Source organism: Brachyhypopomus gauderio, chromosome 3 (genome assembly GCF_052324685.1).
Source record: "Brachyhypopomus gauderio isolate BG-103 chromosome 3, BGAUD_0.2, whole genome shotgun sequence".
NCBI lineage: Eukaryota > Metazoa > Chordata > Actinopteri > Gymnotiformes > Hypopomidae > Brachyhypopomus > Brachyhypopomus gauderio.
In genome coordinates this window covers 39469861-39480787 of record NC_135213.1, presented here as the reverse complement: position 1 = coordinate 39480787, position 10927 = coordinate 39469861, and the positions used below count along the sequence as shown (strand labels likewise).

Genomic DNA, 10927 nt, shown 5'->3' with positions numbered 1-10927 from the left:
GGGACAATGGACCAGCGCTATGTTTGGAGAAGGAAGAACCAGGCTTATGAACAAAAGAACACCTTGCCTACTGTGAAGCATGGCGGGGGGTCAATTGTGCTTTGGGGCTGTTTTGCTTCTAATGGTACAGGAAAGCTTCAACGTGTGCAGGGTACCATGAATTCCCTTCAGTACCAGGAGATCTTGGAGGAAAATGTGATGGAGTCAGTCACAAACCTGCGGCTTGGGAGACGTTGGACCTTCCAACAGGACAATGATCCGAAGCACACATCCAAGTCCACTAGAGCATGGTTGAACATGAAAGGCTGGAACATTCTAGAGTGGCCATCGCAATCACCAGACTTAAATCCAATTGAGAACCTCTGGTGGGACCTAAAGAAGGCAGTTGCAGTGCGCAAGCCTAAGAATGTGACTGAACTGGAGGCTTTTGCCCATGAAGAATGGGCTAAGATACCCATAGGTCGCTGCAAGACACTTGTGTCAAGCTATGCTTCACGCTTGAAAGCTGTCATAACTGGAAAAGGATGTTGTACTAAGTACTAAAAAATAATGTCACTAGGGGGTTGAATAAAACTGATAATGATGTGAGCACAGTAAAGACATTTGTGGTTATTCCATCATAAATATTATGTTATGTTTGTCTAATTTATAAGTGCCTCTTTGATATAATTGTAAATAAGATGACTGAAATGATCAAAATCAATGTCAAACTGGCCAAAACACTTTATTTCAGTGGGGGTTGAATAAATTTGATCACAACTGTACCTCCACACATCTCCCACACCTCCACCCACCCATATACCTCCACACATCTCCCACACCCCCACCCACCCATATACCTCCACACATCTCCCACACCTCCACCCACCCATATACCTCCACACATCTCCCACACCACCACCCACCCATATACCTCCACACATCTCCCACACCCTTGTGGGCTGTTCTCAGATTGAAAAGCTTTGTTTGTTCTGTGCTTTTCATTGCACTTTTCAACAAGTATTTTCAAGTATTTTAAAGGCTTTTTGATTTGGCTGAGTGTCCATCATGTCTTTTGCCACACTCCAAGCATGAATACCAGCTTTTTGGAGAGTCCTATCCACAGACTTTTCCATCTCAGACCTTGGTTGCTTCTATGATTATTTCCTTCCTTTAATCAATCACTGACTTTTGAAGGACAGCCTTATATAGACTGAGCTGTGGTTGTGCCATTGTGACATTACAGAAGAGACAGGCCGATGTCAAAAGAAAATGTTTTATATTCTAGTGTGATAAACCAGAAATGCAGTCATGACAAAAGCAAGGGACAAAACCAGGTGATAGATTACCAAACACAGGAGACGTCCACAACCACAGCGAACAAACACAATCCAGGTCAAAACCAGAAAGGCAACAAGATAAGACTAACAAAACCAAATGGCACAGGCAAAGTCAACGGTCCAGGACAGAACAAACCAGCTCGGCAGCTAGAATATACAACAGTTCAACAAGGGAGACGCATGAACAGCAATAATCCACAGTGAACGAAGAAAACAAGCAATTAAGTAGATACACAGGTGATGAGCAACAAGATCGTTCGTATGGTGGTGAGGATCGTGTGAGTCACGTACGTTTCTGGTGGAGGACGTCCACACCACGACACTCTTTCCATTTCTTAATCATAGACTTAGTGGAATGTTCAAACTTAAACTTTTTATATCCACCTTGATCAATACATAAAAAAAAATTCTTTTCATTTCTCTCTGCTTTCTTCCATGACAAGGTATATTTATACTGAGACATTATATGACATTTTAATTACACTCTACAAAAATAATTAGGGGACATCTTTCAGTTGGTTGGACTAGAACTACTTGTACTACTAGTTTTTTTTTGTAATGGAGATTAATATTAATATTTATGCAGTCACAATTTTTTTGTGTGTGTGAATATTTTTTGAAAACTATATAGACTCTAATTTGTTTTCTCTTAAGTAGTATAGTGGTTCTTAAGTTTGGTGGGAACATTAGATAAAAATAAGACTTTAATAATGATCTCACCTGGGGAAAATTTGTACATTACAGCAGTTCAAGTACATGTAAGGATGAAATAGAATAGAAAACACTACATACATAAAAATATATAGGCTATATTGAATTGAATAACCTTTATTGATCCCACGAGTGGGAAATTCAGTTATATCAATACACATGTACATCAAAACACTATATACATTTGTAGCCTGTGATTTGCACTTTGTATACAGCACACACAGTATGCATTATGGGTGGGAATGTAGAGAAATAAAAATGTGTATGTGCCATATGTAAAGTACACTGTGTGCATAAGTGACGGCAGGAAAGTGTCCAAGTGACTCATGACATCATGATGTTTTATACAGTCTCACTGCTGTTGGGATGAATGACCTGCAGAAGCTCCTTTCTGCAGCGAGGATGTTTCAGTCTCTGAAGGAGCAGCTCAGGTCACCCACGGTCTCGTACAGAGGGTGATGGGGTTGTCCATTATGCATGTCAGCTCCGCTAACATCCTCCTCCCACCCACCACCTGACTCCAGAGGACATCCCAGCACAGAGCTCGACCTCCGCACCAGTGTGTCTGTCCTGCTCCTGTCCCTCTCGGTGTGTCCACCTCCCCTGTCCCTCTCGGTGTGTCCAATCCCCCAGCAGACCACTGCATAGAAAATGGCAGATGCTGCCACCATTGTGGATATGTACGTGTTCTGGGATGTTGGGGGAGTATGGGTCAATACATTAGAAGGTTGTGGAGGTACGCTATGAGTTGTTGATCAGTATAGTCACACACTATGCTGTGCATGAAAGACAGAAGGTGAGATTTCAAGGCCGATTGACATCACCACACACTTGAAGTGACCCTCGGAAGTGATGAAGGCTGTTTACACCCAGTCTGGTTTGCACTAGATTGTATGCATTTCTCAAATCAAGTTTTGTGAAAACGGTGGCTTGGTGGAGTTTCTCGTGCGTTGAGGGAATGAATGTCGGTGGATAAGGGAACTTGACGGTGGCATTGATGAGGGTCCTGTGGACCATGCAAGGCCCACCATCCTTTTTTCACAAAGAAAAACCCAGCCATGACAGTTGAGGTGAATGGATGAATGAACTCTATGTGTACATCTCTTATATGTATGCATCCATGACCTTGTTCTCAGGTATGGACAGAGGGCAGCCGTTTGCTTTCTTAGGCAGTGGAGAAAACGTATTCAATGGGAATAGCAGCTGTGTCTGGTGTTAAAGGGCTTTTCATGGATATGGTCCTGATGTAGATAGTAATACAACTGTTAAAACATTGATGACCTGAGGCTTCCGGTTCTTTGAAAGGCCATAATATGGATAGATTATGACCAAGCAGCGTAGATCAGGAATAGTAGGGTCATGACCTGGTGGAATAACTAACACATGAATGGACTCTGAGAGAAGGAGACCAGATTGTAGGATGGGTGGAATTTGATGTTTGACTTGGCCCGGTGCCTACAGGCTGACAGAATCTTCATGGGCTGTTTGGTGTCCTGGAGTGATAGATGGAGGTTCTGGGCTAGATTTTAAACTAGGAAATTTGGTCTGCTCCGGAAACTACAAGCGATAAGGTGCCCGGACATTTCAGACAGCCACTTGGTTATATATTCTCCACACGTCGATATTATAGATACACTTGTTTTGTGTAGATTCATGACACAAAATTCTAATTAAGTTAATTTCGGTTCCACCCATGTTGTCACACATACGGTCTGATAAGTTGCACACTTGTGCCATTCTTTCTGTATGCAGTACTCAGCCACATCTTTGCTTTATTGTTCTGGGTTCACGAGAAAGGTACCGTCCCTTGTAATTGCATCATGAAATTTGAGAGAACATAAAGATTTTAAGATCATGCATTTTGTAAATAAACTACCGTTAAATAAATACTATCTTGGTTAGGATTTGCTCTGGTAGCTAGCTAGCTTGGCTAGTTTAATGTGCTAGCAAAGTTATGTAACATGCTAAACTCAATCATTTTCAGTCTCTTTAATTTTATGTTTTGCCAGTTATCTAAGATAAATCCACGTACATAAAAAAAACTTTAAAACTAAATCTTGTGCAGTTAGTGCAGATGATGTCATAATCTGACATTTTTGGGTTGCTGGAGTTTTATTTTTCCTTTGCAAAAAAAAGAGAATTATGGGTATCCGAAGGTCTCAATGGATATATCAGTTACATTCTCGAAATCATTATGAATGGCTGCATTTCTAGGCTGTATACGAAGGATCCTTCACTTTGAAACAGCCTGCTATGACGTAGTGGCCAAGATGTGCAGTCCACCTCGACTGTAGCCTAGCTGTTGGGACGCTTTTGCTGGGAGCCGCATCCGCTGTGGTGAGGGAGGCATACCAACCCCCCTGGTGGACACCAGTGGGAGCGCGGCCACCCTGCTGGACACCAGTGGAAGTGCGGGATGAAGGAGCTGTGCCTGCTGGCGGGTCAAGCGCAGGAGACATGTGCACTCCGTTGGTGGACATGCAGTATGACGTGCTCACAAGAGCACGTGGAAAACAGGTCTGGCTTAGGCCACCAGACCGAGCAGGAGAGCCCATGATAGAGGCCAGGAGTGCCTGTCGTGGGTCCTCCTCACAGGGCTCAGGTGTGCCCATCACATGCTTGTTGCCCACACCTGGAACAAAATGGAGAGAGTTAATGCCATGAATACCAAGGCTCCCTTCAGGACCCACCTGGTCACCCAGGGGACCCATCCAAGGGGGTCAGTCCCCAGAAAACACAACCTGGGAGCGTCAGGCAGTCCCATGGAATTCTGGGGGGGGGGGGGGGGGTGAATTAACTCAAGAGGAGGAAAGCCATCGACAAGTCACAAATAACATAAGACCACAAACACAAGTCCAAGTGCCGGACCACGGCCAACATGGGGAGGGGCCGTGAGATTCAGCGATTATGTGACGGGCAGGGGTGAGCAACTTAAAAAGGAAGCGATCACACCAAGGGAAATAGGATGGTTTAATAGAAAGAGTGCAAACCAAAAACCTGTGCATTGTTCCGAATGAAGGAAATAATAACCAGCAGTCAACTGGTACAAAGACAAGACATATATAGACGAACAAACGACCCTCAGGTGAGACGGATCACGGGTCCCGCCCACCTGAGGGACGAACATCACGTGACCAAAAACAGGACATCTGCCGCTGTAACCGGGGGCGACCGGCAGGCCCCCCCCCACAACGTGACAGATTAATTCAATTCAGAGGTTAATTCACTTTGAGGAGATGTTTACAGATATTTATTTGCTGGGTTTTAAATCTAGAGAAGAGAAAAACAGAAATAGAAAATTTTATTTTATTTCAGTACCCTCATACAACCGTCATAATCATAATATTTGATTCCATTATTATCTGGATTTAAAAACAACCTATGAAAATGAGAGAAAATAATTGGTCAAACAAACGACACTTAATTCTGAGAGCTTTTTCCCTTAGAGGTGATGCATGAAGCCTAATTTTTCTTCCTGGAAACATGTTTACACCTCATATACTATAAATACAACATATTGGCCATAGTATGTACACCTAAGGCTGGTGATTAAATTAGCTGATCTTTGCAAGCTAATTTATTAGGTGATAAATATTTAGCTAGTTGACGTCTGCTGACATTTTGCTGGACAATGAGCTGTTACCAGAAGCCAAAACCATCAAAACCTTCTAGCAAGACACAAACTCACAAGCCCATCAGCTGGTCCACTGTAGTGCATTCTGGGAATATCCCAACCTAGTAAACAAAGGAAGACACTTGGACATTGTTATAATTCTATTGAATTTGCAAGCTGCTCTGCATAAGACAAACTGAAAGTCCAGCCCCCTTTGGACTGGTGCAATGACTTATCACTTTGTTCATTTGGGTAATGATGGTAATAAATATTCACTAATTAATTTCAAGACATCGTCTCAGCTCTTTTCTCTTCTTCTTATTTTCATGTAATTGCATGTCTGAAGTTCAGTCCTTAACAAACACAAATATTTTCAAAGGATTTCAATGTTTTTAATTAAATAAAACATTTGGAAACACTTTAATTAGTATACCTTAAAATTGTATATTCTGGCTGAAAATCTTAGTTTAGTTAGTTACAGACCAACATAACACATAGCAAGTATAGTTTTTTCCCTCTCAGTGTAGCTCACATCTATAAATACATTTTTTAAATATTCAGATGTCATATTGTAAATTTTTTTAAATCTGGTTATACTCATAAATGTATAGTGCTGCAGAGCGTAATGTGACACCCCTACCCTGTACTAGAGCAACGCTGCCATCCAATTTAAGAGTGACACTGAGCCCACGCACCCTGTAAGGACAGATTGTCATAATACTGTGAGGATGATATTGATGAGTGATGGAAGGAATTATATGAGTATAGGTCTCGGCCTGATTGCTTTGAATGAGATTCGCACACGTGCATTTATTTGAGTTTGGGAGCATGTGTGTCTTCATTTGAAGATGAGATTGTAAGAAGGGAAAATAGAGGTTGGGGGGCCTTTTTTCCCCCCTCATGCAAGCATCATTTTAATGTTCATTTTCTTACAGTGGTGAAGAGCTCAATCCCTCTATGGTATTTCTCATCTTCAGGGCAGTAGCATTTAATCCAAGGTGACTTTGGGCTTTACGTCTCAGCATACAGCTCACCTTCTATAACCTAGTTTTGCCGCCGATGGGTAATAAGTCAGTGAGAGAAAGAGTACAGGCCATATCCTACTTCTATATTAAGAATGCCATTTTCGATTGGTAATTCTCACTTCAACCATGTCCTTAGTGCGATGTGGGCTCAGGTTCAGTCTAGTGTAGTGTTGGGTGAATTTAACCACTGTAAAAATGTAAATGGAAAATACACCTAAATGAAACTTCAGTAGTCCTTACTGGGCATTTTTTTCATTGATATCATTGTTCACAGTGGTGGGAAACGTTCAAAAATTGATACATATTAAAGGTAAAATTTCAAAACCAATATTTGTATTTGTATTATGTGTTTATGACTTTGTAAATGAGATTCACTGGGTATACAAATAGCCCAAGCAGTGAAATTTGACTTGTGATACAATTGACCTTTATGCTTTTATTGCTAGAAACCATGACAGATACGCCAGTAGATCAGCGTATGATATTGCATAAATAGGTGCAAAACAATACATTCTCTATTATTAAAATGACAAGCATGCATCTATGAGAATATGTACTAGATATGATACTCAGCCCTGTATCTAAGTCTGCAATATGTAGATAATCCATTGATGTTCACAAAAAAAATCACAAAACCAGTAAACCATACAAACTGCAATGAAACGAGTTTGGTTGAGACTTTTACCGTTGAAATGTGACCATGTGTTCCAGGATGCAAAAGAAGCCTTCAGCGATCACAGTTAAAGTATGTTACACAGATCCAGGACCATATCTGATCATTGTCTGGGGCTTGCAGAACTTGTACTGACCTGCCAAATGATCTTTAAATTGAAGAAGATTCAGAGGTTGGAAATAAATGTGTTACAATGATAGATCAGTAATACAGTGCTAACAGTGGTGCATGCTGAATATGTATTAAGCTCTTGGATAAAAGTTAAAGGAGATGCAAAAATGACTATTAAATATACAGGTTCTTGGAAAAGCTACTTTGACCACTAAATATTCACTATCAACCTTTTACTTGGGAAAATGGATGTAAACATCCTTTTCACACAGTGTGGTCTCTTCCCAAGGCTTCCTCTGTGGTTACAGCAGAACTGTGCTGTGTTCACTCTCTCTCTCTCTCTCTCTCTCTCTGTATTTAAGGTAATCTCGTCAGTAATTCTTCTTCAAACTCACAACAGGTTAGTTTCGAATATATGTCCAGCTTCCTTGCTGGCATGTTAGATGAGTCGTAACTCCCCAACGATGTATTTAAGAATGTAATATATATTTTTAAACACACTAGGGTGTTAAACCTGCATTTCTCTAAGGTTGTTGAGACAAGATCTGTTATAAAAGCAGTGTAGAAATAACAATATTAAGAATACAATAATAATATACAATTTAAATTATGTTCCCAAAAGCCTGCCTCCTAATATATCTTGCATCTTTTCCGGAGGAACGAACACAAGGCATAAAGTGATTATGAAATTAAACCTGGTCTTGGCAGGTCTTGGCAGGTCTTTTGGTGATTCGGAATACTGTGTTTACATTGTGTCATAACCACTGACGTCTTTAGGTTTTTAATCCATGACGAAGCGATGCGGTGTTTCCCACTGGTGCAAGTTTAGTACTGGGAGACCAGTTGGGAAGTTTAGCGAGCTAATGTGTGATGGGGAAACTTTGGCTCTGTTTTGTGTGAGTTACACCAGGGTGTGCAGCACAGTGCGAGCTGATGTGTCACAGAGGAAAAAACTCTGCCAACTTACAGGCCTCATCAGCACTCGGGCCAAACTTTGTGATTGACACCAACCCGAGCTCCATTGTCTCCTCGTAGGTTAAAAATATAATGCAGCTGCGATGTCGCCACGGCGATAAGGGCTGTCCAATCAGATGTCTCCCAGCTGCCAGGTTGTTAAGGAACATGTGAGAGACTTCAAGTTCGTTGTGCATTTCTGCTGCTCCGGGCCCATCACCTGGACTGACTTGTGAAAAAAGTTTTTTGTCGCTTTTTTTTTTTTTCTTTCTCCCCTTTTTCTTGCCTCGGACTCATTCATTGTGACTGGCTCCTCTGTAATGATTACATGCCACTGAAAAACTTTTCATGACATTTTGTACAAGCAAGAACAGTGCTGAGGCAATTCAGTCCCAGGAATGTGGGATTACTGTATTATTAGGTACCATTTAGACATATTCAGTGGATGTTCTACCTGATATTATGAAACGTTGCTGAGACATTAAGAAAACGGAGGGAAAAACACGCAGTAAATAAAAATTACTCTTTCTCTTCATGTTCAGAGGCTGAGCTGAACAATTACTAACATTCCTGGTGCTTTGTGCTTTGCTAAACTGGCCTTTCTGAAGTAATGAAATGTTTACACTGCACTGTGGTTATTGAAAGTGTGGCAGTGGCGGCCGGGGAGGGGCAGGTATTTCCCAGCATGCTTTAGGTGCATGGTAGACGCGTTTAGCAGAGGCTAAAGGTTAGCACTTCCTTTCAGATGCTCGACTGTGGCGTCTACGAACCATCGGCCCTCCATACCTCATGTTTGAACAGCCTGGCACTCAAGAGTCAAAACCCGCCGTCCAGCATGAGGGAGACAAAGGGGTTATTCTGGGTGCCGGGGGGAAGGTCTTTGGTGCGAGGAGGTGAGATTGGAGCCATCTCTGTGTGGTGCAGCAGGCTGGGTCTGGGAGCGCAGCAGGTGGAGTTTCCCTGCCGGAGAACCAGAGAGGCCGACCCGAGCTGAAACACACAGACAGCAGAGCGCTCGCGTCTGGGTGACGGGAAGGGAAGGCGGACCACGAGAAAATTCCCATCCAACTACTTTAGGTGCTTCATCATTTCTGTTCCATTCTTTATGTTTTTAGGGTTATGTTTTTATTTTCCAGTATGATATACTACACTAATTTCAAATTGGTCGTATCTGTGGTTTTGAATAATTTTATACATTTTAAATGATAAACTTTAAAATTCAAATAATTCTATTCCACAATACACAATGTAAAGTGTGGTGGATGTGGTGTGACGGATTTGTCTTTTAAATTAGTTGTTGTTCATTAGTTAACATCAAACAACTGACCAATAACAAAGTCACAATGTCACAATGTCTTCAGTATCTCCTGCAATTAATTAGCCTTTAGAAATACTCTCTTAATTTTCAAAGAGGGTGAATACTACCATTATCAAATTTAGAATAAGTCGTTTTAGAATCATTCACACTCATTTCAATACACATTATTTGTAGCCTTCATTGGGTACACACTGCAGAATCTAAATCAGTTAATTACTGTGAACTGGGGCGTCCCAGCCACCATGTACTCACCTCATATCCAGGCAACTGAGAGAATGTCAGAATCTGCATTTTTATGATAGTCTAACTGGTGCAGCACGTCCAGTGGGAAATCAAGAGGCCCCTAATATCACCAGAGGACCCGCTGACTCTGTCTGAAGACCGGCGCCTGCAGCGGCAACGTTTATCCGCAGGTCTTCATCACGTCACAGGATCAGGTCTAAAAATAATGTTGATAAAGACGAAGTGGAGGAAGAGGAGCACGAGGCATCGTTCAGGAGAGCCGCCAATTAAAACGCGTCCGACAAAAACGCCTCGTCAAACGAAACCCGCGTGCTGCAGGCGTGCATCTCGGTGCACCGTGTGACGCGGCGTTTAACACGTTACCGACGCATCTACTGACACATTACTGACACATCTACTGACACTTACGGCTTGGAAATATAACCCTTCCATATCCATCCTAATATACATGCGTGCAAATGTGAAATTTTGTTGTTTTTTTTAACCATCTGGCACAAACTCAGCCATATACTAGAAGCTACTAAAGTTATTTAACATCCACATGTGCTTCATTTATTATCTGCAATGTCCCCGAATGGTAGATGGACCCAGCTGGGCAGGACTCAGTCCTTTTAACACATAGAAAGGCCACATACAGGTCTTATTTTTCTTGCTCTGAAGCAGGACATTTTCACTGCGAGGAGTGTGAAAAGAGAGAAGGTTCTACCTGACAATAATTAATTAGCTGCATTGCTGGCATAGAATTAATCAGCCTCTCTGGTTATGAAAAAGGTGTGATTGTCATTTACAAGAGGCAGAGAGCGGGCCACATGGTGACAGCAGTTTGGGCTGGGTGTTGTTCTGCGCTGTCCTTCTGGGCATATTTCAGGCTGCTTGGCGAGATGATCTGCCCGACTGTGCTGGCTTTCAGAAGGCGAAAAAAAGTGGATGTGTAGAAACTATTTTCTTATTTGCTGAAGT

General features: G+C 41.9%; 1 long non-coding RNA gene across 2 annotated transcripts; it reads right to left on the bottom strand.

Annotated features, from left to right (window-relative positions):
• Positions 1–2204: 2204 nt before the first annotated feature.
• On the bottom strand, positions 2205–10233 carry LOC143509499 (uncharacterized). 2 transcript variants are annotated; one of them, XR_013129696.1, is made up of 3 exons: positions 9977–10185; positions 9193–9396; positions 2205–4662 (listed from the first exon to the last, which is right to left on the bottom strand). It is a non-coding gene; the product is annotated as an uncharacterized LOC143509499 (long non-coding RNA). The 2 variants fall into 2 exon arrangements; XR_013129695.1 differs by lacking the exon at positions 2205–4662 and having other exon boundaries at positions 6980–9396; positions 9977–10233.
• Positions 10234–10927: the final 694 nt, after the last annotated feature.